The following is a 7,561-nucleotide window of genomic DNA, read 5'->3' as shown; positions in this document are numbered from 1 at the left end:
AATAATCTGTTTTAGACTTCTACTTCTGTTTGGCTTCCAACTTCTATGTAATCTGAGTTTTATGGGACTATTATATAAGTAGATTTGGAGACGTTATCACAAGGTTGGATCGTTGTATTAAGCAAGGAGCGAAGGAGATAAGGAAGAAGACCGTTTTAGCACACCGCAACGAAGAGGAAGCATATTTTCTTGTGATTCTTATTTCGTTGTAATGTTGGATGCTAGTTTTCTTGCTTTTGAACCTAATTACTCTTGTGATGTACTCTGTTTTAATATAATTAGTTTAGTTATTATTTTCTTGTGTTTATTTATCATGTTTTCATATGAACCCATGATGACGATAAGTGCTATCATGGGCTAATCGTGATCATGGGGTCGTAACGAATTTGCTATGGAATTCTTTAGTTAATTGTTTAATACCTTAATATGTGATGATTGTATGATATCTAGTATTGGTTGTGCGTATTCGTCTTATGTGCGTCGCGAACATATAAGATAGGGTGTTAATCTCTTGTGAAGCGACGGTGGATCTTGAGATTTAGAACTTGCCATGCTAGCATAGGTTCATGTATGATGTGCATGATTAGTGGGTAACTCTAACCGTTTTATTCGCCCTGTGTAATCAAAAGGGAATAACTTGTGCTTAAATCATTATGTTGTCAATTTCTGTAGACATATAGGGACTCAATATAATTGATGCATATTCAACTTCTATCTTAATTGTGGATGTTGATAGAATGGTATTAGTACAATGAGAGTTAGCTTTTATCAGTTTCGTGTTATTCGATTAATATCATCACTATTGCATGATAAGGGTAATAACAATAACTATTGAAGGAAGTAGTAATGAAGTTGTGATCTCATGAGTGTTTTAATATTGTTAATTCGAAGTGTTAATTAAGTGATTAATTAAGTAGTTAATTGTAGTTAATATTTAGTCAATAATTCTAAGTGTTAGTGTCTTAACATTGAGAAGTAATCATACATTGGTGAGTGAGTTTAATTGAACAATAATTAGTCTGAGTCTCTGTGGGAACGAACTAGAAAGTATTCTATATTACTTGCGAACGCGTATACTTGCGTGAATATTAGCGCGTGTTTTCGCCCTAACAGCAACCGGCCGGTTAACCAGCGAAATTTCCGATCAAGCCCAAAACAGTACCCCCAAACATCGTTTTTCCTGGTTTTTCGATCTACAACCCACCCGCAACACAAAAACGGCAACATCAACAACAGACATGAACGAGATCACCATCTCCGGTGAAAATTCGAAGCTCGCCGACAAATATTCCGGCCGAACTCCGATATCATCCAAAACAAAATTCACGAGTTATATATGAAATTAAAGCTCTGATTACACTCAATCATTTCCTATAATCCAAATCAACCAATTTAACTTCAATAATCCAGAAAATTGAATTAAAAATTCGAAAAAACCAAGAACTCAACATGACCCTTCTCGTAATCAAACAACATGATTCTATATATTAATAAACTCAGAATCATCTCAGGAAGCTTAATTCAACATTCAAACAATTCAAGAACAAGAAAGCCCCAAATCAACTATAAACCCTAAAAATCAAAATTTAAAAACTACTAATGTAAACATGAAATTGATGGTATAATTAGAAAAGAGAGATCATAAGATCCGATTTGGTTACCTATAAGCTCGATTTGGACCACAGAATCATCCCCAAATCTGTTTTGATCTCCAAGAACAATTCAAAAACCCTAACCCTAATTTTCAGAGAATTTTCTGAATTTTTTATATATATTTCTGATTTTTATATAATTAAATAATAATTAAAATCTATTTATACTTATAAAAATAATATCCCCAAAAATATTTAGGGTCTAATTATATCATTTAATAATAATAATTAACCCAAAATTAATAATTAACGGGGAATAATTTTTAATCCAATATATACAAATATTATGTCAAAGTTTCCCAAAACTTATGAATAATCCAAAACTGAAAAAATATCGATTATTTAATAGTCCCACAATTTTATAAAAATAAAAATACGATATTTGTGGGCTTTGACGTCCCAGTAGGGGCCCGGAAAAATTATTTTTTCAGGAAACGAAATATTTTCTAAATTAACTATATGTTCGGAAAATCAATATGGTATATGCCATATTATGAAAAATAGGGCCAATGGCTCTATACGAAATATCAACTATTAAAAGAAAACTGGATAATATAACTTCTAATATAAATCCATTTAACACGTAATAAAATACCTGAAAATATCTCGAACCACACAGAATATATATAGCACATAATAGATAACCTTTTATGATCAATCATAATTTATAATATCATAAATCACATAATATTCGCTTAATATAACACAAAACAGTCGTAATTTCCCGATTGTTACAAGTATAATTGGAACAAAGTGGGTGTACAGGAACAAGATGGATGAAAATGAAATTGTAAGAAGAAAGGAATTGAATATGATGAAACGTTTGCTCCAGTTGCAAGACTTCAAGCAATAAGGATCTTTCTTGCATTTGCTGCACACTCAAACTTTAAAGTGTATCAAATGGATGTAAATAGTGCATTCCTCAATGGTGAGTTGGAAGAAGAAGTGTATGTGCAACAACCACCTGGCTTTGAAGATCCATAATTTCCAGACTTTGTATAAAAATTACTCAAGGCTCACTATGGATTAAGGCAAGCACCTAGAGCTTGGTATGACACTCTATCAGAATTTTTGCTAAAACAGGGATTCACTAGAGGAACAATTGTTACGACTCTCTTCTACAAGCCACATGGTGGTGATATGATCCTAGTTCAAATCTATGTGGATGATATCATTTTTGGTTCTACTAATGAAAAGTTATGTCAAAGATTCTCAAAGCTCATGCAGAGTGAATATGAAATAAGCATGATGGGAGAATTAAGTTACTTTCTTGGACTTCAAGTCAGTCAAAGGAGTAATGAAATCTTCATCAACCAAACCAAGTATGTTAAAGATTTATTGAAGAAATTTGGAATGGTTGATAAGTGGCATTTTATACCACTTAGAACGTCTTAAAATGGCTTAAATTGGTGTCTTGAAATCAAGTATTTTGTGTATTTGATGCATTTTTCTAGTGTTTATGCATTTCAGGGTATTAGTTGCATTTCGGGGGAGGAATCATCAAGAATAAGCCTTGGCATGTGTTCACCATTGCGAGAGGAAAGAAACGGGCAGATTACGGCGAAGAAACGGAGCAAAATCAGATTTTTTCCAGTAGAGGTCTGAGCGCCCGCTCAGCATTGCTGAGCGGCCGCGCAGCAAGCTGAGCGCCCGCTCAACTATGCTGAGCGGCCGCGCAGGGTCGGGGAAAAAATATATTATTTCAGGACTTCTACTTCTGTTTGGTTTCCACTTCTATGTAATCTGAGTTTTATGGGACTATTATATAAGTAGATTTGAGACGTTTTCACAAGTGTGGATTGAAGAAGATTGTGTTTTTACGCAAGGAGCGAAGGAGATAAGGAAGAAGACCGATTTAGCACACCGCAAAGAAGAGGAAGCATATTTTCTTGTGATTCTTGTTTCGTTGTAACGTTGGATGCTAGTTTTCTTACTTTGAACTTATTTACTCTTGTGACGTACTCTATTTTAATATAATTAGTTTAGTTATTATTTTCTTGTGTTTGTTTATCATGATTTCATATGAACCCATGATGACGATAAGTGCTATTATGGGCTAATCGTGATCATGGGGTTGTAACGGATTTATTATGGAATTCTTTAGTTAATTTTTTAATACTTTAGTGTGTGATGATTGTATGCTATCTAGTATTGGTTGTGCGTATTCGTCTTATGTGCGTCGCGAACATATAAGATAGGGTGTTAATCTCTTGTGAAGCGACGGTGGATCTTGAGATTTAGAACTTGCCATGCTAGCATAGGTTCATGTATGTTGTGCTTAAATCGTTGTGTTGCAATTTCTGTAGACATATAGGAACTCAACATAATTGATGACTATTCAACTTCTATCTTAATTGTGGATGCTTGGTAGAATGGTATTAGTACAATGAAAGTTGGCTTTTATCAGTTTCGTGTTATTCGATTAATATCATCACTGTCACATGCTAAAGGTAATAACAATGGCTATTGAAGGAAGTAATAATGAAGTTGTGATCTCATGAGTGTTTTATTATTGATAATTTGAAGTGTTAAGTAAGTGATTAATTAAGTAAGTTAATTATAGTTAATATTTAATCAACAATCTTAAGTGTTAGTATCTTAACATTGAGAAGTAATCATACATTGGTGAGTGAGTTTAATTAGACAATAATTTAGTCTGAGTCTCTGTGGGAACGAACTAGAAAGTATTCTATATTACTTGCGAACGCGTATACTTGCGTGAATATTAGCGCGTGTTTTCGCCCTAACAAGTTTTTGGCGCCGCTGCCGGGGACTCGGCGTATTTGTTTAATTTATGTACTTACCATCATTGGTCATTAGGACTCCGTGATTAGGACATAGTAGTTACTTATTGTTTCTGGTTGTGTTTTAGGTACTATAGCAAGCGTTTATGCAAACTCGTTCTCGTGCTCGCAAGAGGACTTTAGATACAGCTGAGGAGACAGACGAAGTTCTTGATATTACGGAGAAGTTAGATTTTGAGGATTCGGATTCAGGAACTGAGCGGAAAGAACCAGTAAACATGGGAGATCGTATTGTTCAAGCTGATCCAGCTCTTATGGATTTTTCTCGGCCTAAAATTGATGACATTCAGTCAAGCATCCTTCATCCGGCTATTCAAGCTAACACCTTTGAAATCAAGCCGGGCACTATTCAGATGGTGCAGAATTCTGTTTCTTTTGGAGGAGCGGAAACTGAAGACCCCAACATGCACATAAGGAATTTTAAGTATAATGGCGTGACTGATGAGGCTATCAAGTTGAGGTTTTTCCCATTCTCACTGAGGGACAAGGCTAAAGACTGGTTACATTCTGAACCAGCTGGGTCCATCACTACGTGGCAAGATCTTGCGCAAAAGTTTCTGGTGAAGTTTTATTCGATGGCAAAGACTGCTGCTATGAGGAGTGCTCTTACTCAGTTTGCGCAGCAAGCTACTGAATCTATGTGCGAGGCTTGGGAACGCTACAAGGAAATGTTGAGAAAATGTCCACATCATGGAATGCCGGATTGGATGGTGATCACTGGTTTCTATAATGGTTTGGGGGCCCAATCTCGGCCCATGCTCGATGCAGCAGCTGGAGGCGCCTTATGGGCTAAAAGTTATACTGAGGCATATAATCTTATAGAGACGATGGCTGCAAATGAGCATCAAAACCCAACTCAGAGGATGATGTCAGGCAAGGTAGCAGGTATTCTGGAAGTTGATGCAGCCACCGCTATTGCAGCCCAGCTCCAAGCGCTATCAATGAAGGTTGATTCTTTGGCTACATATGGAGTTAATCAAATAGCTATGGTTTGTGAGCTTTGTGCAGGTTCTCATGCTACGGATCGGTGTTCTCTGGTCAACGAATCTGTTCAGTATGTGAATAATTATCAGCGACAACAGCAGCCTGTGCCAGCGACATATCATCCTAACAACAGAAATCATCCAAATTTCAGCTGGGGGAATAATCAGAATGCTATTCAGCCACCATATCGGCAAGGAGTGAGTAAACAGTTTAACCCACCTGGATTCCAGCAACCACAGCAGTATGCTACAAGGCAATCATATCCTCAATAGGGAAGTACGGCTGCACCTACTAGTGCTGATTTTGAGGAACTTAAGCTGTTATGCAAGAGTCAGGCGGTTTCTATCAAGACCTTGGAAAATAAAATCGGTCAATTAGCCAATGTAGTGCTCAATCGTCAACCTGGCACTCTTCCCAGTGACACGGAAGTACCAGGAAGGAAGGAAGCTAAAGAGCAAGTCAAGGCTATTACCTTAAGGTCTGGAAAAGTTGCTGATGCTGAAAAGGCAAAAGAAGGAGAAGCTGAAATTAGTGATGAAGAATCTAAGCAAAAGGAGAAAGCGGCGGAACCAAGGAAGACTACTGTTGAACACACTCTGCCTGAGGCTAATACAGGGGAGAAACAGCTCTATCCTCCACCACCTTTTCCTAAAAGATTGCAGCAACAAAAGCTGGATAGACAGTTCGGGAAGTTTCTGGAGGTGTTCAAGAAACTTCACATCAATATACCTTTCGCTGAGGCTCTGGAGCAAATGCCTAGTTATGCGAAGTTTATGAAGACTATTCTCTCAAGGAAGGTGAAACTGGATGACCTTGAAACCGTTGCTCTCACGGAAGAATGCAGCGCTGTTCTGCAGCAAAAGTTACCACCAAAACTGAAAGATCCAAGAAGCTTCACCATTCCTTGCACCATTGGCAATCTGACTTTTGACAAGTGCCTTTGTGATTTGTGAGCAAGCATTAATCTGATTCCGTTGTCGATCTTTAAAAAGTTGGATCTGCCTGATCCAAAACCCACATACATGTCTCTACAATTGGCTGATCGTTCCATTACTTACCCAAGGGGCATAGTGGAGGATGTGCTCGTCAAGGTGGATAAGCTCTTCTTTCCTGCAGATTTTGTTATTCTGGATTTTGAGGAAGATAAGAAGATTCCCATAATCTTGGGAAGACCTTTCTTGGCTACTGGCCGTACCTTGATAGATGTGCAAAAAGGTGAACTTACTATGCGGGTACAAGAGCAGGATGTGACCTTCAACGTATTCAAGGCAATGAAATTCCCTACAGAAGATGAGGAGTGCTTAAAAGTAGATGTGATTGATTCTGTGATTACTTCGGAACTCGATCGCATGTTAATGTCTGATGCATTGGAAAAGGCCTTAGTGGGGGATTTTGACAGCGATGATGAAGATGGCAATGAGCAATTACAATATATGAACGCTTCTCCCTGGAAGCGAAAGCTGGACATGCCGTTTGAATCTCTTGGTACTTCTGACCTTAAGAATGCTGAAGGAAAGCTCAAACCATCAATAGAGGAAGCACCTACCTTGGAGCTCAAGCCATTACCTGAACACTTGAGGTATGCTTTTTTAGGTGATTCATCTACGTTACCTGTTATTATTTCATCTGACCTTTCAGGTAGTGAGGAAGACAAGCTCTTAAGGATTTTGAGAGAATTCAAATCGGCTATTGGATGGACCATAGCAGACATCAAGGGGATAAGTCCTTCATATTTTATGCATAAAATTCTGCTAGAGGAAGGTAGTAAGCCAACTGTGGAACAGCAGCGAAGACTGAATCCCATCATGAAGGAGGTGGTGAAGAAAGAAATTCTGAAATGGCTGGATGCAGGCATCATTTATCCTATTTCTGACAGCTCGTGGGTGAGCCCCGTACAATGTGTACCTAAGAAAGGAGGTATCACTGTGGTTGCAAATGAAAAGAATGAGCTCATCCCCACTCGAACAGTTACAGGATGGAGAGTATGCATGGATTATAGAAAATTGAACAAAACCACAAGGAAGGATCACTTCCCTCTTCCATTTATTGATCAGATGCTTGACAGGTTGGCGGGTCATGAGTATTTTTGTCTTCTGGATGGTTATTCAGGGTATAATCAGA

The 7,561-nt window shown here is 37.7% G+C and overlaps 1 non-coding gene across 1 annotated transcript; it reads right to left on the bottom strand.

Annotated features, from left to right (window-relative positions):
* Window positions 1-5,046: 5,046 nt before the first annotated feature.
* On the bottom strand, window positions 5,047-5,153 carry LOC141681178 (small nucleolar RNA R71). The gene has a single exon (XR_012558619.1). It is a non-coding gene; the product is annotated as a small nucleolar RNA R71 (small nucleolar RNA).
* Between the last annotated feature and the right edge of the window lie 2,408 nt (window positions 5,154-7,561).

Source organism: Apium graveolens, chromosome 8 (genome assembly GCF_009905375.1).
Source record: "Apium graveolens cultivar Ventura chromosome 8, ASM990537v1, whole genome shotgun sequence".
Lineage (NCBI taxonomy): Eukaryota > Viridiplantae > Streptophyta > Magnoliopsida > Apiales > Apiaceae > Apium > Apium graveolens.
This window is presented reverse-complemented; position numbering and strand designations above follow the sequence as displayed.